Genomic DNA, 27,261 nt, shown 5'->3' with positions numbered 1-27,261 from the left:
TCAACCATAGCCTAATGTCACATTGTGACAAATATTGTCTCGATATAGAAATCAATCATAGGAAATCAGATCAACCATGGTCAAATGTCACATTTTGACAAATATTGTCCCAATATGAAAATAAATCGTCATCAACCATGGTCCAAAGTGGTATTATGACAAATATTATTTCAATATGAAAATAAACCATGGTCAACCATGTTTATTTTATGGTTTATAACATTTATCTTAGGGTTTATATAAATTGGTTCTATAATATTAATCCCTTGGGTTTAATATTATTCCCTTGGGGCTTTAGTATTACTCCCTTCGGTTTATTATTCTCTTGCATTTATAATATCAATCCCTTAGGTTTATGATAAACCATAATCGATTATCGCATTGTGAGAAAGGTTTCCTCAATATGTAAATCAACCATGGTCAACCATGCTCCAACGTCACATTGTGACAAAGATTACCTCAATATGAAAATCAAGCATGGTCAAATATGGTCAACCATGTGTATTTTAGGGTTTATAATATTTATCTTAAGGTTTATATACCTTTGGTTTATAATATTAATCCATTTGGTTTCATATTATTCCATTGGGTTTATAATCCCTTAGGGATTTAATATAAATCCATTGGCTTTATTATTCCCTTGGGTTTATAATATCAATACCTTCAATTTATTAATCTAAGGGTTCATATTCCTAGGGTATAATATTATTCATGGGATTTATAATACCAATCACAGTGTTTAATATAGATCACTTGGGTTTATAATCATTGTTATCCATGGTAAACCATGGTCCAATGTCACATTGTGTGAAAGATTGATGTAATATGAAAATTAACCATTTTCAACCATCGTCAACCATGGTCGAATGTGTGACAATGATTATCTCAATATGGAAATCAACCATGGTCAACCATGGTGCAACATCACATTCTAATAACTATCGTCTCAATATGAAAATCAATCATAGTCAACCATGGTCCAACATCCCATTCTGAAAACGATTGTGTGAATATGAAAATCAATCATGGTCAACCATGTTTATGTTATGGGTTTATAATATTTAGTTTAGGGTTTATATATCCTGTCTTTATAATATTAATCCCTTGGGTTTATAATAGAAATCCCTTGGGTTTATTATTCCCTTGGGTTTATAATAGAAATCCCTTGGGTTTATTATTCCCTTGGGTTTATAATAGAAATCCCTTAGGTTTATGGTCAACCATTGTCCAATGTGACATTGTGAGAAAGATTGTCTCAATATGAAAATCAATCATGGTCAACCATGGTCAATAAACATAGCCACATTGTGACAAATATTGTCTCATGGTCTAATGTCACATTGTGACAACCTCGATCAACCATGGTCAATGATGGTCCAAATCAAATTACTACAAAGATTGTGTAAATATGAAAATCAACCATGGTAAACTATGGTCAATGATGTTTATTTTAGGGTTTATATACCTTGCATTTATAATATTAATTCTGTGGGTTTAATATTATTCTCGTGGGTTTATAATCCCTTGAGTTTTTATAATTAAGCCCTTGGGTTTATAATATCGATCCCTTGGGTCTTTTAATCTAAGGGTTCATATTCCTAGGGTATAATATTTTTCATATGGTTTATAATATTAATCCTTGGGTTTAACATAAATCCCTTGGTTTTATAATCATGGCCAATGAGGGGCCTTAGTATTTCATCAAGGATGTTGCAACTCTCAAGGCTCTTAACTTAAATTATCAACCCAGGGTCCATACAAACTTAGAGGTGATGGTGCTATATGCACACTAGGTTAAGTTATACTCATGTCATCCTTAGTCATTAGATCATATCAAGGTATTCAGATACCACTCACTTATATTACTATGAAGAGGATTTCCTATGAAATCATATCATGATTTCAAGGAATGAACATGATTCTAACTACAAAAATGAAAATGTCATTCACAAAATGTAAAGGCTAATTGTACTTACATGAAAGGAATAGACTAGTCTATTTGTAGAAGTAAACCATGATACTCTGCTTGCACACTAATCAAATCAGTATTCTACTTGCATGAATCATTTATCTAATTGTAGATTGCTTGAAAAGGAGGAATTGAATATTCAAAACAACTGTGGAATCGAAAAATACTAAGTCTAATTCTACTTGTTGTCTTGTCTTTGTAGTGAGAAAAATATAGGATTAAAGAGGTCTTGGACTTCCCTTAATCATGTAATCAAAGCTCAAGCTTCATTATTCAACCCTAAAATGCAAGTGTCAAAGTCTAGGGAAAATATGGTTGGATTTAAGCAGTGTTACAACACTACTACAGCAAGTGCTACAAGAGGTCATGTTTTGCTACAAGAGGGGATCTGAGAGCGTTTTGGGGGAAATGAGGGTGTCTTGAAGGTGAATGAAGGTGGATGAAGGGAGTGGGACCCCTTTTATCAAGCCTAGTACCACTCAGAGGCCTATCTTTCACAAAGCGTCATGCCAATGATGTTCTTCATTGGCTCTATAAGGGTGATTTCGGTGGTAGAGTTTGAGAGTAGTATGAGGTGTCCAAGAGGAAGATAGAATTGACTATGTAGATGTGGATGAGTTTTCCAAGCCCTACAAGTCAAAAGCAATCCCTGCAGATCAGTGAAGTACATGCACTAAATGATCAATATTGCAGCAAAATGAATCAAGGTGGAAAAGATGAATTGAATTTTATTTCTTCAAGATCTAAACTATCCTACAACATGAATCTAAAATAATTTCCAAATTAATGTTGCTAACTCCTAAATTGTAGAAACTAACAACGCAAAAGAATCTCAATCCAGAACTAAATAATTTCCAAGAAGTCACAAACACACGTTTTTGGCTTGTTGTTGTAAAGTCTTCCACCACACTTTCCACAAGAGAGGTGTTAGTCTAACCTGCAACTACAATTTTGAAATATAATCCTACTTAAGTAGAGATAGAAGTAAAATCAATTACATAATAAAAAAAAAATAGAATACAAGAGAGGGACTAAATCCTCTAGGTTGGGTCCAAACTCGAGGATTACATCCCTCCAAAGCTAACTCACATGGAGGCCAACAATAAAATTTACAATAACAGAAAATAAGAACCACATACATTACATTGAAGATGAAAAGAACAATATCAAGCACTAGGCTCTCAAAAGATATACTATCTTGAACACAAATTTAAATCTCAATGAGCCTTTAGGCTTTTTTATTTATACAAAATGTAGCTGAACGAAATCTCCCTTGAAAGGGGGATTGCTTCCCTCCAAGATCTTGAAATTAATTGATCCGGTTCCCTTGGATCTTCACATGCTCTTGATTTCCTTTACTGCTAGTGAATTTGAGTTGTTGGTGACGAATATTTGATCTCAAGTAGAGTTGGAGAGCTAATTTAGTGGAAAAGCCCCCCTATATTCTCTCTAGATGTCTCCAACAAGCCCTTGCATAGTAAATATCTCCAAAAATGCTTCTTTTACCTGCATGGCAATCACATTTTGCCATGAAATATGTAAAGCACCCTTTAGTCTTCCTACTATGCATATTATGGTTAACAATACAAATTAATGTGAGAAAAGCAGAATTTTAACGGCTGGAGGATAACACAATGGGCCTCAAAATATTCCTATTGATGGGATCCATCATCACCCCCTTATTTCTCACCCTTTGAGAAATGCATTCTCTGATGTGAATTTCATTGATGGCCCTGGTGGCTTCTCTAGCATCCCAATGAATTTTAGATGGTGTGCCTTCCATTGGATAGAATCCTACATTTTCCTCTATGTCTACCCAATCCTTTTTTTCTTCTATCTGGTCTCTTCTTTGTTGTAGGCCCAACAGTAAGGGAGGACTGAATTTGAGCCCTATCCAATTGATCTTCAACCTTTGCATGATTATTTTGTAGAGTGGGGTTCTCTCTAAGGAACTCCTTATTCTTTTTGGAGAATGGTACTCTCTGATTCACAAACTGTGAGGTAGAGCATGCCATATTCTTTGAAAAGCCTGCAAACTTTATGTCCTCAACATCCTAAAGGTGTCCATAAAATGGAGGATAGCTTGTTCTTGGGTTTCCATATACCAAGGTGTCAATTCAGGACCAGTGGAGATGAGGTGGTGGTTATTGATGCTAGCCTTGGGGCTCACTAATTATTCTCTTATGTATAAAGGCTCCTTCTCTTATTTTTCCATTACCCTTCTTGCATCTTCAACCATTACTTCTTTATGGGTCAACCAAGAGGCTAGTTCCATTAGTTTCATCTCCCCCAATATTAATTTGGGGTCCTAGAAGTTCATGTATCTGAGGATCGTATTATGCATTGAGAACTCAGCCAGTTTGGCTTTATCCTCAATACTTTCCTTTTTCCAAAAATCAATGAAGTTTTTGCAGCCTTGGAAAGGTAGAGAGCCATGTTGTGCTAATGACCTTATATGGAATTGCAACAACTGTTCCTTGAGAAATATATCATAGGATTTGGATGGCTTCCTGCATTATATGGCTTCCATGGATAAACTTTCCATAGTGGCAAGTTTTGTCTCTTTTTCTTGCAGTTGTTCTCTTAGCCTTTTATTCTATGTCTATATCTTCTCCTTCATGAGTGACTCCCTAAGCCTTAAGTTACTCAATTCCTTGCTCATTTGATTCACATTTTCCTCCATACGGCCCACATCTTCCACCTTTTTGGATATTTCAGTTTGTATCCATCTATGAGTCCCACCTCTTTCCCTTTCTAACTTAAAGAAGAGTGATATTGCAAATTTCTTGGGTACAATCCTACTTCCTTCAACAAATTTGTAGTGGGATTCAAGACTAGGTTGTGGATCTAGCTCCTAGAGTTCTTGGGGACCACCTTCTTTTCCTTTTTATGTGGCTACCCTTTCTTGTAGCATCTCTTGTTGCTCCTATAGCACTCCATGTTTCTCTTGTATCCATCCTTGTTTCTCCTGTAACATTCCTTTATCCATCCTTGTTTCTCCTGTAGCATTCCTTTTTCTCCTTGTAGCAACCTTGTTTTTGTCTGTATCTCATATATTTTCTCTTGTAATAGGGTAGCTTGTGATTTGAGCCTCGTAGACGTCATTGCCTTATTGGTGGGCCTCCATATGGGGGAAAATATTGCTTACCCTTGGCTTTAAGCGAGGTAACCTCCTCAACGTTTCCTTCACCAGGTCCCACTTCTTCTCTTTTTTTCGTTGATTCATCAATGATGATAATGAATTTTCAAGGAGGTTGAGGCTTCCCTTGCCTTACCCTAGTTCTCTTTCTCATTTTAAAATATAAGGGGCCTTGCCTAGGGTGCCTTCTCTTTGGCTTGACAAGTGTGCCTAATGTGGCTAATGTGGCAGCCACCTCTTGTTTTGTGTTTCCTGGTGAGGGACTTATTTTCTTCCTTTACCTTTCTATCCTTTGAGGTTTAGAGGAATCCTTAGGGTTCTCTTCATCTACTCTTTGTTTCTCTCCCTCTTTTTCCTATGTTTTCACTTTCTCCTCCTCTTCTTCCTTTTCCTCCCTTACCCTAGTACTAGATGTTGGTGTTTCTTCTTACTATGTAGAGGTAAGGGCTTGCGTCTCAATCAACATCTCCCTATACATGTCCACAAAGTCAGTCCATAGCACAAGATTCTTTAGGTGGTTTAAGGCATCCATGACAATGAGCTTGCGGAGGCCATGATGAAAATGTGTTGGTGCTTCCCTTCCCTCACTTTATAGCTCATTTAAATGACGGACTGTAAGAGGAAATGTGGAACACTAAGCCTCCTCAAAATGGGTAACTTTGTCTAGAACCTTAGCTCATAGAGAACCCTAAAGTGATAGGCATGCATAATGTTTAAACTCCCCTCACAGGATATGCATTTGAGGATATGATAGGCCACTTCATCCCAAGGGTAAGGGAGGCTCTCTCTTTTGACTCCATTTTTTTATTCCACAAGCTTCTCTTTATGGAGAAAGATTTTTTTCTTGGTTGTAACACCTACCTCCTTATCCTCCTTGCCCCATAAAAATCCTAAGGGTCTGGTGGCAACTCTGCTTATGATATATGCATTTAAATGGATTGCAAGTCCTCTAACAATATTAGTGACACTATTCTCTCCCTTACAATTGAGGGCCATGGAAAATTGATGGGTTACATCATAATCATACCCCTCTAATTGCTCGAAGAGTCCCATCCACTAGTGTCTTAGAAAAATGTTCCTAAAAAGGGGATGTTGATGGATTCTTTTGGTCTCTATGGGTTCTCTTTTATTGAAACCTCCTCACATTACTCCTATTTCCCCTTCTCTAGGTTATCTAAGGGAAATTTTCAAGATTTTCCTCATATCAGTCTCAGGTGTAGAGGTAGTGGCTAATGCTTATATTTTTGTGTTAGAGGAGGGAAAGGATGATACTCCTGACTATGGTCATAAAATTTCTCTACTCGTGTCGTGCCTTCTTATGTGATAAATCTTGCACAAGGGTTTGTTACACGCTACCCATATTAAGCAAAGTTCTTCATGCAATTGTATAAAAATTAGAGAGTGAGGAGGCCACTTACCCATCCTAGGATGACTCTCTCATGTGTTTCATGAGGGTTTGAGGAAATGTTCTAGTGGTTTTGGCTCATTTTCTCCCCTTAATTCATCCCTATATCTTCTCTTTTGTGCTACTGTAGCATAGTCCTCCTATAGTAGCTCCTGTAACACCTAAAAACTCAACCTGTAGTAGTTCAATGGAACCCTAGGCAAATTTTGGTAGCATCTAGCTCTTCCTTCAGTACCTTGGTGGGTCTCTCCAACTGTTTTCTAGGAATGAGAAATTGTGCAAGTGTATTCGAGCCTTGTACTTTTATTCCCTTTTGTGGTAATGACTCGAAGCACTTTGATGACTTGGCTCTTGCATGAATTTCCCTTTTTAACCATTTTCTCCACTCCTCATAATTATCACCCCCCTCGATTTGATTTTTCCATATTTCATTGGTGGTTGATTGAATTTTAGTTTACTAATCCAATGTGTCCAAGTTTACTGGCCACCTCTGGTCCATAAAAACTCCATTTGCAATCATTAAACACATTGTTTTTACCATCATGTGCTTAGGGAAGAGGTCAGGGGTGTCATACATGATCCTACATGTGATGTTGAATTGTTGTAGATGCATTCATTTTTTTTATGATATGATGATCAATCTACTGACCTCTGGAGGCATTGATTTCTAATTTTTTCTTATGCACAAGTCTTCATGGCATAATGATGTAGTCAACTGATGAAATTTTTCTTCCATGCAGACCTCTTTCCAGTATTCGATCTATTGTTATTGGACTGGATGGATGACCTTAAAAATTCTCCTCAGGGATGGTGTGACTCCTCTAGACCTTAGGAATGGTCTCTTAATGCCTTAGAGTGGTCAAATATTCATTCTAGAGCTGTAAAAGAAATTTGGTCCTTGGTCTTTTTGGATTTGTGTAGGTAGCTATAGGATTGTTCTCCTCCATGTAGAAGTCACTCAGTTACACCTCAAAACCTCATAATACCTTCAAGGATTTGGGAAAATCATATTGGCTCTCTAGACATGAAAGAAATCTTCAGAAGGTGGTGAAAATGGTGAAGGTAGAGTTCTCTTTCTATGCTTTTTTATATATGGGTAGAAGTGGAATCTTGAGGATGAAATTGGCTAAATGCAATGGATGAGGGGTGAAGGAATTTTGGTGGACTTATCCAACATTTCCCAAGGAAAATAAATGATATTTTGGCCCTTTTTTCAAGTGGATCTCCCTCCTGTAGCATTTCAAGTTGCTCTTGTAGCAACAGAGGAAAATCGTGTAGCAGTTAAGGACAGTCCTATAGCATTGTAAGAATGAGGCAAAAAATGGTTGAGTTGCTAGATACATGATGGAGAGAGGTAGGGAGGTGGATGAATGAGGATGAAAAGTCAATGGATGGCTAGGAAAAATAGATAAATTGATTATGGATCATGTCTTGCACCCATTGTCACTTTGACTATCTAGAGTCTTACAAAAGAGAAATGTTAGTTGAATTGATGTAAGGACTCCTCCTTGTGGCTTATTACCCTTTTATTTTCTCTCTCTTTTTATTTAGACATGTAGCCTACCTCTGGAGAGGTTTTCACCCTGCATGCCTACCCTAGGTGCCTCAGAGGAGGTATTTACCTCGGGATCGTTTCACTTTTTCTTTTTTATTTTTACTTTTTCCTTATTTTTTTTTTCCTCTTGGGATGCCTCACAGAGGTTTTCAACCCTAGATTTGACCTTAAATTCCTCATGGAGGTTTTCATCTAGGCCCTTTATTTTTATTTTTCTCTTTTTTTTATTAGAATCCTAGTGGACTAAGGACTATGAGCCTCCCAATCATATTCAACTACTTTCTAATTGAACTAATAAAATCTTCTATGGATAGAGGTATTTTGTACAACTTCAACCTGTAACCATTAACAAGTAAGGGAATACCTTACTTATCAATTGTTATGATTTGAGAAGACCCATTATCATGACATATTTCCACTATATAGGGACCCAACCATCTTGTCATTAATTTTACGTTGAAATCCTTAAATTTGGAATCATATAGCAGTGCCTAATCACCTTCTTGAAAATTATTCTCCCTAATGTTTTTATCATGCCAAATCTTCCTTTGTAGCTCGATTACCTCAATGTGTAAGAGAGCTTGCAGCCTGAATTCATCTAAACATTGGGATGGAACAACCTCTCTTCTTGTATTTCCATGAGTTCCAATTCTAACTGAGTTACCATCCTTAAGGTGTTGTATTCAAATTTAATGGACAATAGGGACTTTTTTCCATAAACTATTTCGAATGGAGTAAATCCAATGGTGGTCTTCCAAGTGGTGTTGTAGGCCCAATTGGCTTCTACAAGTCTATCTATCTAAACATTTTTTTTGTTGCTAACAATGTTGGTCATAATGTTCTCCAATGCTCTATTTGTCACATCCACTTTCCCATTTTCCTAAGGGTGATAGGAAGTGGATGTCCTGTTCTTGATGTGGTGCTACTTCATGAGGTCTTCGATCATATTTGAGGTGAACTATGTCCCTTGATCAATGACCAACTCTCATGGGAAACAAACTTGTAGAAGATTTTCACCCTCATAAACTAAACCACATTCTTCTCAATTACTTCCTTAACTACCTTTGTTTTAGCCTATTTAGTCAGGAAATTAATGGACATAATGATATATGTCTTCTAATATGATGGGGGGTCTAGTAGCCCCTGAGGTGTAGTGCTGCTATTTTTAGCGGAAATATTCCCTGTTTTAGCTCTGACGGCCACATCTCCTCTTGCTTCGCTTTGGCCATAAGGCATACTTCAAAATATTACTCTCGCATTTATAATTTCATCGGGTCCCGATCCAAATGGGTCCAAATATGCTCTCTAAGTCTTCAAAAGCCAGTAAAATAATGGCAAATATCAAAACCATCGCAGGAGAAGAACCCTTAGAATGGCGGAGAAGCACTATTGGGAGGCAAAAACCCAAGGAAACAGTGAAAAAACTAAGTATCGGAGGCATAAATAGTGAAATGCACAGCAGCCATCAGATCTGGCCGATCAACGGTCTAGATTTGATCGGCAGGTCACAATCGTCGGTCACAATCAACAGTCGCAATCAGCGAAGGTAATCAGTGGATTAAGGGCAGAATGTGTGGAACTTGTGATGGAGATCGGCGATGCAATGTGGACCGTCGATCAAGTGCGCAGATCGATGTCCCACGTTGCATCGAAAGATCGCTATTGGAAAATACAAGGAGCGCTTATCGGCCCGGGGCATGAGAAATATGTGATTGCGACTAATCGCATCGCGATATCGCATCAGAGTTTCACAGAGGTGCGATTAGTCAGACCCGATGGTTGTATAAATATTATTGCATAGATTTTGAGATCTGTCAAACACCATTTTTAATGTAGTTTCGTAGTTTCATTTATTAAACGAAAGGTGAAGGATGAAGTGTTGATGCGATAAGCTGGACCCGAAAGGGTTCCTTAAATCCATTGTATACTTTTTCAAATCCGCCATAGGTCATTTTTACGTTATTTTCACGATTTTTAACGTATTTCAAAATACAAAGGGAAGACTAGGAAAAGGCCATTTGTGACTTGCGATAGTGATAAGGAGAGAACCGATAGAGGAATATACCATATTTGAGGACTTTTGAAGTCTAAAATGAACTATGTTTTGGCGGAATTTCATAGTATTGCAGCATTTGTCCGTGTTAACAGAAAGCAATCATTTAGAGGGTTTCAAAGGCCTGATGTACTCATCTAGACAGAGGCTGGGAGACAGAGGACAGAAGGATAAAAAGCCACAGCACGATGCAGCCAAAACCAACAGAAGTGATCATGGAGCATCACTGGCACAAGCGAGCTCCCTGACAGCGCAACAAATTACCAGAATGTGGTTACTCTGCTGTTAGAAAAAGAAACCTCCAAGCTCATGCATGTCTAGTCATGGCATCAAGTCGTTAAAGACAGAGGGGATAGATTAAGGCCTCTCAAGCCTCAGAAGGTTCGAGAGCATTGTAAAAAGCCTATAAATGGCTGAGAGTTATATGTATGAAGGGTTCAACTTTTGGAGACTGTGGAGACTCTACTCCTCTAGCTTCTCATCTCCATTCAAGCAATATAAGCTTCTTTTGCTATTACATGTTCAATTCCCATTTTTTCTTCTATTCTAATCTTGCACTTGAATAGGTTATTCATTTTTTCTTCTGTCTAATGCCAGATAATTGTCATCTTATCTTTGCATTGATAAATTAGATTTATAAGCTTCATTTGCTTTTTGTAGCTAGCCATTCATATGTTTTTATGTATGCATCTACTAGTACAGTCTGTATTCTCCGTCTATCCATTGAATCTATAAAATATTGAGCATTAGTTGTCTAAAGCCTTGTAAATCTAAGGGTGTTCATGCATGTCTTGAGTCAAAATAGAGTTGAAACAGTCATCTGACTTGATCCAAACCCTCATCCATTCCAATATTTCAGAGAACAATATTGAAGATTTATATATTACCAGGCATCTCCGAGCTACAACTTAGGAGAGCTTCCTGGAGTGATAACATAATTGGTGTTGTTGACGGGGAGAGGAAGCTAAAGCTCAACTTCCCTGGGAGATGACACAGATCCAGCTTTGATGATAGACAAAGTTTGGGAACTTTTTCAGTTGTAATCATCTATCTGGCGACTCTACTAGAGGACGAACCTCTTGGTGACTCCACTTCATAGTTCTAGCTCAGTTTGTGAGGCATACTCGGAAAAATCCTCAGAAGCCAAAAGCTGACCCAGTATCTAAACCTAAAAAATTCATCAAAGAAAGAAAGGCATTGCAAAAAGGAGCATCAGGTTTAGGTAGCTCTAAACAATATTTTATATCTCTTCAAGAAAATCATGTAAAAGAACAAATACATGTTGAGAGTATAGCATCTAATACTAGCAATGAAGAAAAAATCTCAGAGATTCATAAAGCTCCTTATTCTTTAGGTTCTCCTTTTGTTGCAAGCCCAAAGGAAACTTCTCCTCCTATCCATCACACTCCTTTAGTCTTATCAGTCACTCCTCAGCCCTCTGTCATTCAAACTTCTAGTACCCTTATAGCCACCACAGCTATGGCAGGTCCACAAGCACCTACCAAGATGGAAAGAATCATAGCTATGAGGTATGGACCTCTAATACTGTCCACTCCTTTGAATGCCATGCCTACTGGAGAATATCAGAAGTATAGGCCTAAGTTCACTAGGATTGAAGGTGTTACAGCTAAGGAGCATCTTGAATCATTATATAGCTATGTTAATAACCTGGACATTAGTGAAGATGATGTGTGGATGAGAGTCTTTGTCCAAAGCCTAGATGGAGAAGCTAGAAAATAGTTCAGAGAACTGACCCCAAGATCTATAGTAGATATTGAGGCTTTAGATGATGCATTCCTAAAGCATTGGGGGTATAACAAGGATCTACTCTACTACCACACCAAGTTTGGGAACTTAAAGAGGGAAAATGGTGAGTTGTTGTCTGATTTTAATAAGAGGTTTAACTGTAGGTTTTAACCCCGTATAAAAATTACCTGCATACGAATTCTAAAACACAGAAAATAAATAATGTGAGAGCAGAACACATATAACACATATACACAGAGATTTTCCCCTGGATCCCAAAACCATGACTATCAGTTTTATTTTTCATTATGTTCCTTTCAATGTTACAATACATATTTATACATGCCAAAGCATCCAATACCATGAACCGAAAAACATCACGTCCAATACCATGGACCGAAAACCATTGTGTCCAATACCATGGACTGAAAACCATCTTATCCAAAAAAAAAAAACATGTGCGAAAATCATGACAAAACCATAGGTGGGTCCGCCCAACCCAACGTAGGGTCCAAAACCAAAATTTTTCGGGGCACTGCCCCGAACCCCATAAAGTGGGGTTACGGGTGCCCCTCAAACTCCCTGTTAACTACATGGAAAAAATATAACACAACCCAACATTCTCCCACTTGTTGTTTTCTTTCCACATGGGGCCACAACAGAGCTTAGTCATTTTTCAAGCCCTGAAATGCCCATTGTCTCTCTACACCAAGAGAACTTCTCAGAGCTCATAGATTTTTTCAATGCATATGCAGTATTCTTCAAAGTGTCCACCTTTACCAGCAACACCTTTTTTTCTTCTATCATGTCCCTCACAAAGTGATACTGAACATCAATGTGCTTTGTCTTTGAATGATATGTGAGGTTCTTTGCCAAGAAAATTGCACTTTGGTTGTCACAGTCTATCCTTATAGCTTCCTGTACTAACCCCATACTTGAACACAATCTCTGTAACCAAACTGCTTCCTTGCTTGCATGAGTGGCCGCCATGTATTCTGCCTCTATATTTGACAGTGCCACTATAGATTGTTTCTTACTCATCCAACTGACTGCACCTCCAAATAGGTTAAACACATACCCAGTTGTAGATCTTCTCCGATCCAGATCTCTAGCCCAGTCTGCATCAATAAATCCACAAATATCCAACACTTTGTCCAATCTTGGTCTTCATTGGTAGCACAAACCATAATCACTAGTGCCATGCAAATACCTGAAAACCGGCTTCACTACTGTCCAATGTTCCTTTCCTGGTTTTGACATAAACTTGCTCAATACTCCAACTGCATGTGCAATGTCTGGTCTAGTACAGACCATTACATACATCAGGCTACCAACTACACTTGCATATGAAACACGGGACATGTCCTCTTCCTCTTCTCATGTCTTGGGACATTGTTAAGTAGATAACCTCACACCTATAGGAATAGGAACCTTCACTAGTTTACTATCCTGAATATTAAACCTCTACAATATTGTCTCGATATACTTCCTCTGGTTTAACCAGAGCGTCCTCTTTGCCCAATCTCTTTTAATTTCTATGCCCAAAATATAGTTTGCAGCACCAAGATCTTTCATGTCGAATTTGGAGGACAATTTGGTCTTCAAATCATAGATAATTTCTTTGTCATTTCCAACCAGCAACATATCATCCACATACAGGACCAGATAAATAACACGGTCACCAATTAATTTAAAATACACACAGTGATCTGCTTTGCTTCTGGTGAAGTTAAGTCCCCATATAAATGTATCAAATTTCTGATACCACATCCTTGGTGACTGTTTTAACTCATATAGATACTTCTTTAACTTGCATACTAGTTCTTTCTTACCCTTCACCGCAAAGCCTTCAGGTCGCTTCATGTAGACTTCCTCTTCCAGATCCCCGTGAAAGAAATGTTGTCTTCACATCCATCTGTTCTACCTCAAAGTCAAAAGCAGCAGAAACAGATAAAAGTAATCTAATAGAAGTTACCTTGGCAACAGGAGAAAAAATATCACCAAAATCAATTCCCAGCACCTGGGAATAACCTTTTGCTACCAACTGAGCTTTGTATTTCTCCACATTTCCTTTTGCATTTGTCTTATTTTTGAACACCCATTTGCTGCCAATGGGTTTCCTTCCAGCCGGCAACTCCACTGATCCCAAACCTCATTTTTGTGTAAAGATGCCATTTCATCAACCATGGCCTCTTTCCATAGTTTTCCATCCTCTGAATCCACTACTTCCTTCACAGTTTTGGGATCATCATTAGTAACAGAAAAAAACAAAATTTGAACAGAAACCAGATGGACTATACCTTTCTAGTTGCCTTCTTTCTCGAACTGATCTTCTCACAGCCGGAGTTTGTGGCTCTTCATCTTCTAATTCCTCCTCTGCTGTAGAGTTTGATTCTTCCTCCTTTAGCTCAAACTCTATCTTCGCAGGTTCCTTTGGTTGGACTTCATGTTTCATAACATCTTTTACCTCTTTGAACACCACATCTCGACTATACACAACCTTCTATGTGACTATGTTCCAAAGCTTCTAACCCTTTAAACCATCCTTATACCCAATAAAGATGCACTTTTCAGATTTACTATCCAACTTGGTTCGTTTCTCCTTTCGAACATGTACATATGCATCACATCCAAATACCCTCAGATGTGAAAGAGAGGGTTTCTTACCAGTCCATACTTCTTGTGGAGTCTTATCCTCCAACGCTGATGAAGGTGACTAGTTGACCAAGTAACATGCAGTATCCACTGCCTCTGCCCAAAATTCCTATCCTAACTCGGCACCACTGAGAATGCTTCTTGCCCTTTCTATCAACGTCTTGTTCATTCTTTCTACAACTCCATTTTTCTAAGGTGTATATGGAGTAGTCTTCTACCGTGCTATACCACACATCTTACAGAATTCTTCAAATTCCTTGCTGAAAAACTCTCCACCATTATCTGTCCTCGACACCTTTATCTTCTTCTTTGTCTGGTTCTCCACTAGAGCCTTAAATTCTTTAAACCTATCAAAGACTTCAGATTTATTCTTAAGGAAATATATCCATGTATTCCTTGAGAAATCATCTATAAATGATACATAGTACATAGACTTACCCAGTGATGTAACCTTCACAGGTCCAAACACATCACTGTGCACAAGCTCTAATATATGTTTCGCCTTCTTACCACCAGAGGAGAAACTCACCCGATTCTGCTTCCCGTATACACACTTTTCACAGAAATCAAAATCCAAAGAGCTATTACTTATACCTTCTACCATACCTTTACCATGAAGTATTCGAAGGCTCTTCTCTCCAATATGTCCAAGCCTTTGATGCCACAACATGGTCTTATCTCCAGAGACCATTAGATTTTTTGCTCCACTTTCAGGAACCACGAAACTGTTGCACCCATCAACAACAGTGCTACCTTTCAGCTTGTATAGAGTTCCAATCTGAACTCCCCACATCAATACCAGTGCTCCTCGAACCATCGTACAAGTATCCTTCTCGAACACTATTTTTACACCTACATCATCTAGCTTGCTTACAGAAATTAAATTTCTGGCTAATGCAGGAATATGCAGAACACCTAGAAGCATTATAACCCTTCCACCTTGAACCTTCAACTTTACTTTTCCACGCCCAATGATTCTAGCCTTCCGGTCATCCCCCAAGAAGACATCACCACCATCATATTTCTCATACTCGCAGAACCACTCTCTATGGGGAGTGAAGTGAAAGGATGCACCTGAGTCAATCAACCATGCCTCATGATCTACATGTGTACTTGAAGAAGCCAAGTACACATCCCCACCTTCATATGAGGTTGTTTTTGCCTTTGCAAAAGGAGCATCATCAAATCCCTTTCCTTTTTCAGGAGCTTTAGATTTACAGTCCCTTTTAAAGTGGCCTTCCTTTCCACATTTCCAGCACACCACCTTTACAGGTTTTCCTGGAGATTTAGATCTCCCTGTAGATTTAGATCTCCCACTCGATGACTTATTTTTGTTTCTGTTCTGGGACCATCCTCGTACAGACAAGGCATCACCATTCTAGCTCTCCATATTTTTTCATCTCATCTCCTCCGTCAGCAAGGCTCAGACTATTTCATCAAACTGCAAGGTAGTTGCATTGCTACCTATTGCAATAACTAGACTATCCACAAATCTGGTAGAGAACACAACAAACTGATGCACTTATATTCATCTGAAATTTTAATATCAATAGATGCTAACTGACTTACCACAGTATTAAATGTGTTTAGATGCTCTGTCATTGAGTCTCCATCTTTCATCCTCAAGTTATGCAACTTTTTCTGCGAGAACAGTTTATTCACCAGAGACTTAGATTGGTACAAAGTCCTTAACTTGTCCCACAAAGCCTTCGTCGTAGCTTCCCCTAATACATTCAGCAATATTGAATCTGAGACACACTATCATATTGTGCTCTTTGCCTTCCGATCCAACTTCTTCCATTCTTCATCGAACACTCCCGTTGGTTTAGTACCCAAATCTACCACGATCCACTAATCTTTATCCACCAACAAATACTCCATATTGAGTTTCCACAACTCAAAACTCTGACCATTAAATTTCTTGATCTCTATCTTTCCACTGCTTGCCATCTTCTTTCACCACCAAAATCGATCTCACAGATCTCCCACTGAACAGGGTCTACTACAGGTCCGAGCGAAAACCCTCAGCAACAAAGGTGTCTCCTTGAAGACAAATATGTTGTGATACCAAATGTAGGTTTTAACCCCGTGTAGAAATTACTTGCATACGAATTCTAAAACACAAAAAATAAATAATGCGAGAGAAGAACACATAAAACACATATACACAAAGATTTTCCCTTGGATCCCAAAACAGGGACTACCAGTTTGAGTTTTCATTATGTTCCTTTCAATGTTACAATACATATTTATACATGCCGAAGAATCCAATACCATGGACTGAAAACCATCACGTCCAATACCATGGACCAAAAACCATCACGTCTAATACCATGGAATGAAAACCATCGCGTCCAAAAAAGAAAAAACATGTGTGAAAATCATGCACAAAACCATAGGTGGGTCCACCCAACCTAACATAGGGTCCAAACCCAAAATTTTCCAGGGCGTTGCCCTGGACCCCATAAAGTGGGGTTACGGGTGCCCCTCAAACCCCTTGTTAACTACGTGGAAAGAATATAACACAACCCAACATTAACCGCATGTATAGCAAGATACCAACTGAAGTAAAACCCACCACTACCTCTAATAAACTCACCTATGCCAGTGCCTTTGATTCTGACTTCTGACTACTGTTGAGGGAGAGGCGATGTGCTACTATGGCTGATATGCAGGATGCAACCTTGGAAGTAGAATCAAACATCATGGTTGTAGAGAAGCTCAAGGGGAATGTTGATAGAAGGAGACAGAGGGGCGAATCTTCATCATCTTCAGATCCCAAGATAGATAAAATGACCAAGATGATAGAGTCATTAGACTCTGAAATCTCCAAATTAAAAGTTGAGCACCACCCTAGGAAAGGAAGAGTTCCTAATACCTTTTCTCCTAGAATTCCAAATCCATATAGAAGAGCTAATGAGCAGTTGTAGATTCTGCAAAGAAGCAAAGATGACAATGAAGACCAAAGGGTGAATACCCCTTTCCGGAATTTAGTCATGGAAGAAGAGCAGTTTGAAGAAGACGATGAGATCCATTATCTGGAAGACAAAGGTAGTGCCTTCTTTTTTACCTCAACTACCTATGAAAAATCATTATTCAATGACCAGATCAACCAAGAATGGGATGGTGAAGCTATTTTGCAAACTGAAGATCGTCACAGATATGATCTGAGGTCGAAGATGAGTAATGATAAGGAAACTCCTGTTCACAAGACTATTGTCCCTACAATACAACAAGCTAATAAGCAAAAACGACCGGCAATTGATCCCATCATCCTCAAAGCTCCAGTTCATGAGGTAAGAGGCCTTGACAAGTCCCCTTCTCCTTTCAGTTTTCAATCATAAATTCAGAAGCTAAGAATACTTATACTTATGATTGAACTACTGAAGAATGAGTCCTTCAAGAAATCTATCCTCGAGGCACTTGAGCCTAAAGCCATCCAAGCCTCCACTGACTATGTAAATCTGCAAGATGACAAACCAACTGTTATTCTCAACCCAATGATTGAAAATTGTGAAGACATCTCCCCATCATTCTATGTCTCTCTAACTATTCATGACAAAATCCTTCACAATTTCCTTCTGGACAGCGGAGCCAGCCATAATTTAATGTGCAAGGCTGTCATGGATGAGTTGGGTCTTGACATTACCAAGCCTTATCATGACTTGTTTTCTTTTGACTCTAGGAAAGTGAAATGTTTGGGATTAATAAAAGATCTAGCCATCACCTTGTCTCAGCTGCCCATGAAGAGCATGATGATGGATATTATGGTAGCAGATGTAGCCCCCAAGTTTGGCATGTTGCTTTCCAGAGGTTGGATCAAGAGATTAGGTGGAACATTGCAAAATGATCTGTCCTACGCTATTGTCCTAGTTTCTGGAGGTGTGAGTAAGAGATTATACAGGGAAGATCAGTTGGCTTATATAATCAGTGATGAAAGGAATCCCACTAATCATACCATCTATGCTGTCGACACTGATTTTGGAGCTTGTATTATTCATATTGAAGAATCCCAATTGGCCTCCACATAGCTTAAGAAACCAGTTTGCTAGATCGCAGAGGAATAAGGCCCACAAATTCGGGACATGTTCTTTGATGGAGCTTGTTCGAAGGAAGCTGCAGGGGCAAGTATAGTCCTTGTGTCCCCCACACAGGAATGCATTCATTTATCTTTCAAACTAACCTTTTAAATCACAAATAACATAGCAGAGTACGAAGCCTTGATATTGGGCTTAAACACTGCTAAAGAAATGGGCATCAAAGCTTTGAAAGTGTTTGGGGATGAAGACCTTATCATTCAGCAAGTCAACAAAACTTTCCAAGCAAAGCATCCAAGGCTGAAAGCATACAGAGATGAGGTATGCAAGCTCAAGGATTATTTTAATAGTTTTAGCATTGCTTACATCCCGAGAATGAAGAACCAGCTTGCTGATTCCCTTGATATGTCTGCTAGCACGTTTATTCCTCCTTTCCCTCCTAAATTGACTTATGAAGTTCAGGTGAAATATAGACCATCTGTTCCTGACAATGTCAAATACTTGAAAGTTTTTGAAGATGATGATGAAATTAATAGGTTTTTACAAGTTTTTGATGAATTTTCTAAAATGCACATTGACCAAGAAAATGAAACCATGGAAAAATGCAACCAGTCCAAGCTAAAGGACGAGATTGGCCACGAAAGAATTCTCCAGCTACCTAGTAACCATATACCCAAAGGATTGGTGCCCCTAGAGAAGTTGTTTGATCATAATGATGTACCTTATAAGCCTGCCAAAAAGAAAATGAATCTAAACATAATGTAGGGAATCCAGCCCATCCAAAATACATAAATATGTGCACTCACTTGTCTTCTGTCCAGAGTTCCGAGTATTGCACCCTAATGAAGCAATTTGTTGATATTTTTTCTTGGGAATACAATGATCTCAAGACCTATGATGCAAACATCATTCAGCATAAGATTCCACTAGAGAAGAACACCATCCCTTTCAAGCAGAAGTTAAGACCTATCAGCCCTCTCTCATTTCCTTTGATTGAAAAGGAAATCAAGAAGTTGCTGGATGCCAAGATCATAGTTCCCCTAAGGTATTCAAAGCGGATAGCTAACCTTGTGGTAGTAAGAAAGAAGAATGGAGAAATCAAGCTTTGTGTTGACTTCAGGAATCTGAACAAATGCTCTAAAAAAGACAACCACCCCTTGCCTAAGATGGAACACTTGCTACAAAAATATTCAAGGGCTAGAGTCATGTCTTTCTTAGATGGATTTTCAGGTTACAATCAGATTGATGTACATCTAGAAGATTAGGAAAAGACCACCTCCACTACTCCTTGGGGCACTTTCATGTACTCCAAGATGCCTTTTGGACTGATGAATGTTGGGGCTACTTTTCAAAGGGCCATGGACATAGCCTTTGTGGGAGAGAAGGACAAGTTTGTCCTTATTTACCTTGATGACATAATAGTCTTTTCCAGCACTCACAAGGACCATTTGCAACATTTGAAGAAGGTGTTTCTAAAGTGCTGATAGTTTGGAATTTCTGTGAACCCAAAGAAGTCACAGTTTTCTCTAGAAGAAGGCAAACTTCTGGGACATATTGTTTCTGCTGAAGGTGTGAAGATTGATCCAGCAAGAGTTCAAGCAATTCAGACATTGTCTATCCCAAGATCAAAAAGGGACATTCAATCTTTCCTAGGTAAGATCAACTTTGTCAGGAGGTTTATTCCAAACTTTGCAGAACTAGTGAAGCACATCACTTCCATGCTGAAGAAAGGATCAGAAATAAAATGGACAGATGCTGCAAGAAGCTCTTTTGAAGCCATCAAACAAGCTATCATGGAAGCTCCCACTCTAATCAGCCCAAATTACACCAAGGAGTTTTATATCTTCTCTTTTTCCTTTTATGAAACACTTGCAGCAGTTCTATTGTAGAAAAACGATGAAGGTGTAGAACACCCTGTGGCCTTTTTGACCAAAACTCTGAGGGATGCTGAACTAAGGTATGACCTTATTGAAAAACAAGCTTATGCTCTCATGAAATATTTAAATGCATTCAGAATTTATATTCTGCATTGAAAAGTGGTTGCTGCAGGAATTTACAGGGTAAGTTCCACAGAAAGAATACCAAAAGGACACCGCTCACAACCAGATCTTAAATCAATACACCAGTATTTTTGACGTGGTTAAAACCCTCAGAGTGCAAGGAGGGAAACAGTCCACAGCCTGTCCCAACGTGGGTACTACAAGCAATTTATTAATCAAAGAATGAAAATTTACATAAGCTTCTCTCATGCACGGATTTCCCGAACAATGACCCTCCATGCGCTTTAAATAGAACTCATGGACCAATTGGGTGTCAAGCCACGGATCAAGTGTCGGTAATACCGAGGTGAGAGTGAACCGTTGGATCACTACATATCGTGACCGTCGGATTGTAAGTTACAAAATGTACAACGGTAAAGAAACACACTTTACCTAACTCTAACCTAACTCTATACTAGACCAAGTTGAACTTAACTATATCCTATGTGTCGGAATATCCTAACATCCCCCCTTAAGAAAAACTTGGGATAGGATTGAAGGATTTACAAATATGACACAATAGGAGAAGGAAGGAGGCACTAGAGCCTATCCCCCCTTAGTGACAACTTCCTGAACTCCAAGCATATATCGAAGTTTAGTGAACTTCGCCTCTGTGAGAGCCTTTGTGAAGATGTCTGCAACCTGATCATCTGTTGGACAATATTGCACTTCAAGAACATGGTCATGAATGAGCTTTCTGATGAAGTGCATGTGTAGTTCAATGTGTTTGCTGCGCTGATGCTGGACTGGATCTTTGCATAGCTGAATGGCACTTTGATTATCACACCAAAGTGTGGTTGGATGCTGCTGCTCAAAGCCAAACTCTGATAGGATCTGACGAAGCCACAAGGCTTCCTTACTAGCTTCCACGGCACCACGATACTCTGCTTCTGCTGACGAAAGAGAAATGGCAGCCTGTTTCTTACAAGCCCATGTAATAGGTCCTGAACCAAGAGTGAAGACATAACCGGCAGTAGACTTCCGATCATCAGGGTCACCAGCCCAATCAGAATCAGTGAAACCAACTAACAGAGGAGCTGCTTTGGCACTGTAATGGATCCCAAACTGTATTGTACCTCGAACATAACGAAGAATTCTTTTAGCTGCTTTCCAATGACTTTCATGGGGGGTTTTGCATAAAACGAGCAACAAGGCCAACAGCAAAGGAAAGATCAGGACGAGTATGGGTTAAATACAAGAGTTTTCCGACAAGTTGACGGTATAAGGTAGCATCAACTTCAGGAGAAGTACAAGAGACTGAAAGTTTGACTCCAGACTGAAAGGGAGAAGGGGCTGGCTTACAGTCTTCCATGTGAAAATGACGAAGAATATCACAAGCATACTTGGACTGGGAAAGGAAAATACCCTCTTGGGATTGCAAGACTTGAAGACCGAGAAAATAGTGTAAGTGTCCTAAGTCTGTCATTTCAAATTTCTTTTTAAGGCTGGACTTCACATGGTTTATAAGGTTGGGATCACTACCAGTAAGAATAAGATCATCAACATAAAGAACAAGGATGATAAGAGAGTTGCCCCCTTTCTTGGTGTAGACAGTATTGTCAGAATGACACCTAGAAAAGCCAGATTCTAAAAGAAAGCTATCCATTTTGGCATACCAAGCCCGAGGAGCTTGCTTGAGGCCATAAAGGGATTTCTTAAGTCGACAAACAAGGCTGGAGTCTGTTTGTATGAAGCCAATGGGTTGTTCCATATAGATTTCTTCCTGCAAGTCCCCATGCAAGAAGGCAGATTTAACATCCATCTGATGGACTTCCCATTTTAAAGAGGCAGCAAGGGAAAGAACAAGGCGGATAGAGTTCATTTTGGCAACAGGGGAGAAGGTTTCAGTGTAGTCAATGCCTTCAACCTGTGAAAAGCCCTTAGCAACGAGACGAGCTTTATGTTTATCAACTTTCCCATCTGGTCCATACTTGGTTCTGTAAACCCATTTACATCTAACAAGTTTGCGTCCCTTTGGTAGAGGAACAAGATCCCATGTATCATTTGTCATCAATGAATGATATTCTTCATTCATAGCTGCTTCCCAATGTGGATGGCCTGAAGCTTCTGCAAAAGTGTCAGGATCATGATTTACTGGAGCTTGAGCCAGTAAAGAAGAGGCTCTTTCAAACTGAGAACGTGTACGTCGCTGATCTGTAGGATCACCGGCAAGATCACCTGCTGCATCCCGAGTAGCACGGACCCATCTTGGAAGTTGAGGATCCTGAGAAGGTGGGGGAGGATTATCATCCTCGCTTTCATCATCTGAAGAAGAAATGTTTTCAAAGATAGAAGAGATAGGAAGAGGTGGCACATCCGCCGGACTAGGCTCGCAGGCCGATTTATTTTCATCAAATTTTACATCTCTTCTAATGATAACATTTTTGGACTTAAATGGAATAAGTCTATAACCTTTTACATCTTCAGAATATCCAACAAAAGTACATTTCTCACTCTTAGGTTCTAAAGCTTTATGCTTTTCATCTGGAATATGGGCCCATGCTTCACTTCCAAACACACGAAAGTGACTTACATCTGGTTTAATGGAACTCCAAGCTTCTTCTGGAGTGATATTCTCTAGAACCTTAGTAGGAGTGCGATTGATTATATAATTTGCACAATTAATTGCTTCGGCCCAAAAACTAAGACTGAGTCCTTTAGATTGCAGCATACAATTAGCCATTTCCTTTAAGGTGCGATTTTTCCTTTCAGCTACACCATTTTGTTGTGGAGTGTATGGAACAGTATGTTGCATTTGAATTCCATTTTCGGTGCAAAAGTTGATGAATGTGTTTTTAACATATTCTCCACCATTATCAGTTCTTAGCTTAAGAATTTGATGTCCAGATTGTTTTTCAACAAATGCTTTGAAGGCCAAAAAAGTGGTAAATACTTCGCTCTTGAGTTTTAAGAAGTATACCCAAGTGCGTCTGGAGAAATCATCAATGAAAGTTAAGAAGTACTTGCAGCCAGAGAATGAAGCAACAGGAAGAGGACCACATAAATCACTGTGCACAAGCTGTAAAGGGGCTGAGGCGTGCCAAGAGGCACGTTTGTCAAAACTGTCCCGATGATGTTTTCCGAGTACACATCCGGAACAAACACCATCTCTGCAAGATACCATAGGAAGACCTGTCACCATATTTTCTTTACATAGATGCTGAAGGGAGCGATAGTTTAAGTGACCAAATCGCTCATGCCAAAGTTTGCTCACTTCATCATTATGAGCAACAAATACTGAGGGAAGATTGGATGACCCAAAGTTGTGAAACTTATACAACCTTTTGGAATCATCAGCAAGACCAGTAGCTAGAATCTGTTTAGGATCTTTTAGATCCTTGATTACAACATCATGAGGTGAAAATTCAACAATTTTACCTTCACCTGAATGAGTTATCTGATAGACAGATAGAAGGTTGCAGGATAAGGTTGGAACACATAATACATCATTAAACTGACCATTGTCTAGATGAACAGTTCCAGTCCCTACAACATTAAGAGATCTATCATCACCAATATATATATTTTTGGTGTTACAATCATTTAAAGAAGAAAACATGGCTTGGTTTTTGGCCATGTGACAAGAGGCTCCAGAATCAATGAGCCACTCATGAGAATGAGAAGAAGAAGAAGATACATTTAATGCATAACCAGACTGAGATGATTGACAATGACATGCAGAAAGTGCCATTCCGGAAGTTGAAGTTGAAGTAGGCTCCACATGGATGTTATGTTTCTTCATTGCGGCTTCCAAGGCTTCCATCTTCTTAAAGCATTTAGATTCTAAGTGGCCATCTCGATTACAAAAGTTACAATGTCTATCAGTCTTCTTCCATTTGTTTTTATTGGTCTTATCATTTTGCTGAAATGATCTTTCATTTTGAGGCTGAGATGGTTTAGGACCATTCTTTTGAGGATATGACTTCTTAGGATTCTTTGAATTTGGTTGCTGCTGGGCGGCTAACGCTTTCGTGGAAGAGTTTCCAAGATTAAGAAGACCAAGGTGTAAGAGTTTTTCTTGTTCTCTTATTAAGAAATCAAAAAAAGGAGTCAAAGGAAGGGGCCTTGTAGTCTTGTCCTTGACAAATGAAAGCTTCCCTTGTAGAATGGAAAGTGGAGACAAATACAGAGTAGGCTGGTCCCAACTTAGTAAGGATGGAATAAATAAGGTTACCATCTTCTTTCTTAACTTTAACACCTTCCAAGAGATATCTAAGGGTCTTGAATTTGGACAAGAAATCTTCAATGCAAGAAAAATTATTAGGATCCAAAGTAAGAAGCTCATTTTCAAGTTGATGGGCTCTAATTTCATTTTTAATCCCAAAAACTTTAGCAAGTTTTTCTAATGCTTCATGAGGAGTCTCAAGTTCTGCAATGTGGAATCTAAGATCAGGAGAAATAGACATCCCTATCAAACCACGTGCTTGATCTTGTCTATTTTCCCATTTTGCCGCCTTGTCTTCATCTTTTGGTTTCTTCTCTTGGTTGTGGCTATTCTGAAGAGACCTTTACTTCTAAGTAAATCTTCCATGTATTCTACCCATTGGAAGTAGTTAGTGCTGTCAAGAATGACTTGGCATGGACTTTCCATTTTTTAAAAAAACTGAAGCTGAAGATGCTAAAAGTAAGTGTACCAATGGATAGATCTCGAAAAAATAGGCGGTTTAAAAAAAAACGGCTCTGAAAAAGGCTTCCGGATGAAGAAGTTATGGCTTTTTGAAAAACAATTGTTGACGTTGCCGGCAAAGTGCGCGAATGTGCGGGAATGAAAAAATCCGCCCCCACAAAATGGAGACTTGAACCCAAGACCTCTACTCTCTTAAAATAGCTTTGAACCAATTGATCTATACAAAAAATTTGAGAAAGAGAGAGAGAGAGAGAGAGAGAGAGAGGGGGGGGCCTTGGTTTGCGTGCTTGCCTTGAGAAAGCTCTTTTTCCCTACAAAACACAAAACACAAAACCCAACACGAATATGCAAAGAAAAATGAACCTTGCAGCTCGAAGTTAGCTTTAGCTAAAAAACTAGAAATTTAAAAAAAAAAAATCTCAAGGTTAGCTTTAGCCGAAAAACTAAATATTTTTCTCAATGTTTCTGATTTTCCGAGATCACACTAAGGTGCAAGGAAAAGAGCATACGCATGAGAAAAATCCTTCCTTTCTGTTTCTGATTTGCCCAGATCACACAGAGTCGCAGGGCAAAGAGCATACGCAGAAATGAAAGGTATAGATACGGTTAAAAAAAAGGCTAAATAAACTGAGACCGAAATAAGCAGAGAGAAATTAACAGTAAACTGCAAAAAAAAACACTGTATACCTCCCGATCTGAAAAAATGACGCAGCTAGGGCTACCGGAAACCTTTTCGCGTGAAACGAAAGGGGTTCCTCACTGGAACAGATGCTCCGAACACAACAGAGCAGTCCTCTTGGCCCGAAAGCAGTCAAAAATAGCAGATCTAGGAAACGACAGCCGCATGCAGTTCTACCGGCTTCAGATTTGGATCACCAACGGACGCGGCCCTCAAATAGCTCTGATACCATGTAGGAATTTACAGGGTAAGTTCCACAGAAAGAATACCAAAAGGACACCGCTCACAACCAGATCTCAAATCAATACACCAGTATTTTTGACGTGGTTAAAACCCTCAGAGTGCAAGGAGGGAAACAGTCCATGTCCTGTCCCAACGTGGGTACTACAGGCAATTTATTAATCAAAGAATGAAAATTTACATAAGCTTCTCTCATGCACGGATTTCCCGAACAATGACCCTCCATGCGCTTTAAATAGAACTCATGGACCAATCGGGTATCAAGCCACGGATCAAGTGTCGGTAATACCGAGGTGAGAGTGAACCGTCGAATCACTACATATCGTGACCGTCGGATTGTAAGTTACAAAATGTACAACGGTAAAGAAACACACTTTACCTAACTCTAACCTAACTCTATACTAGACCAAGTTGAACTTAACTATATCCTATGTGTTGAAATATCCTAACAGTTGCATATGTACCTTCAGCCTCAGTAAAAGATGTCTTAATGCAGCTGGATATTGATGGAAAGAGAGCTAAATGGATTGAAAATTTCATAGAATTCAACATAGAGGTGAAGCCCACCAATCTTGTCAAAGGTCAAGGCTTGGCTAAGCATATGGTTGAGGAAAATTGTAGTTTTCTAGACATAAATTGCATGGGTTCAAATTCGGTGATGAGCAGACAGAGGAAGCAGAAAAAGAGAAAGAGCAGAATCAGTCTTTGGCTGAAAATCTAGCCACTTGTCAATGGTATTCCAGCATAGTTCATTTTTTGCAGAAGCTAGAAGTCCCTCCAGGGCTTAGCTCGAGTCAAGCCCGGTCCATTAAGCTCAGATCAGCCAAATTCTGCATTAATAAAAACCTTCTTTATTGGAGAGACCCATCAGGAATCCTCTTGAGATGTCTAGATAAAGGGAAATCTATGGAAATCATGCACCAGTTCCATTCTAGCATCTGTGGAAGGAATCATTATTGGAAAACCACAGCCCACAAGATCCTGAGAGTTGGGTATTATTGGCCTACTTTGTTCTCTGATGTGTTTTCTTTTGTGAAATCTTTTGATAAATGTCAGAGATTTGCAGGAAGACAAGAGCTAAAATCTCTGCCCTTGAAGCCAGTACACATCAATGGTC

This window comes from Pinus tabuliformis, chromosome 8, assembly GCF_031772625.1.
Source record: "Pinus tabuliformis cultivar Carrire ecotype Pingquan chromosome 8, CPIR1, whole genome shotgun sequence".
Lineage (NCBI taxonomy): Eukaryota > Viridiplantae > Streptophyta > Pinopsida > Pinales > Pinaceae > Pinus > Pinus tabuliformis.
This window is presented reverse-complemented; position numbering follows the sequence as displayed.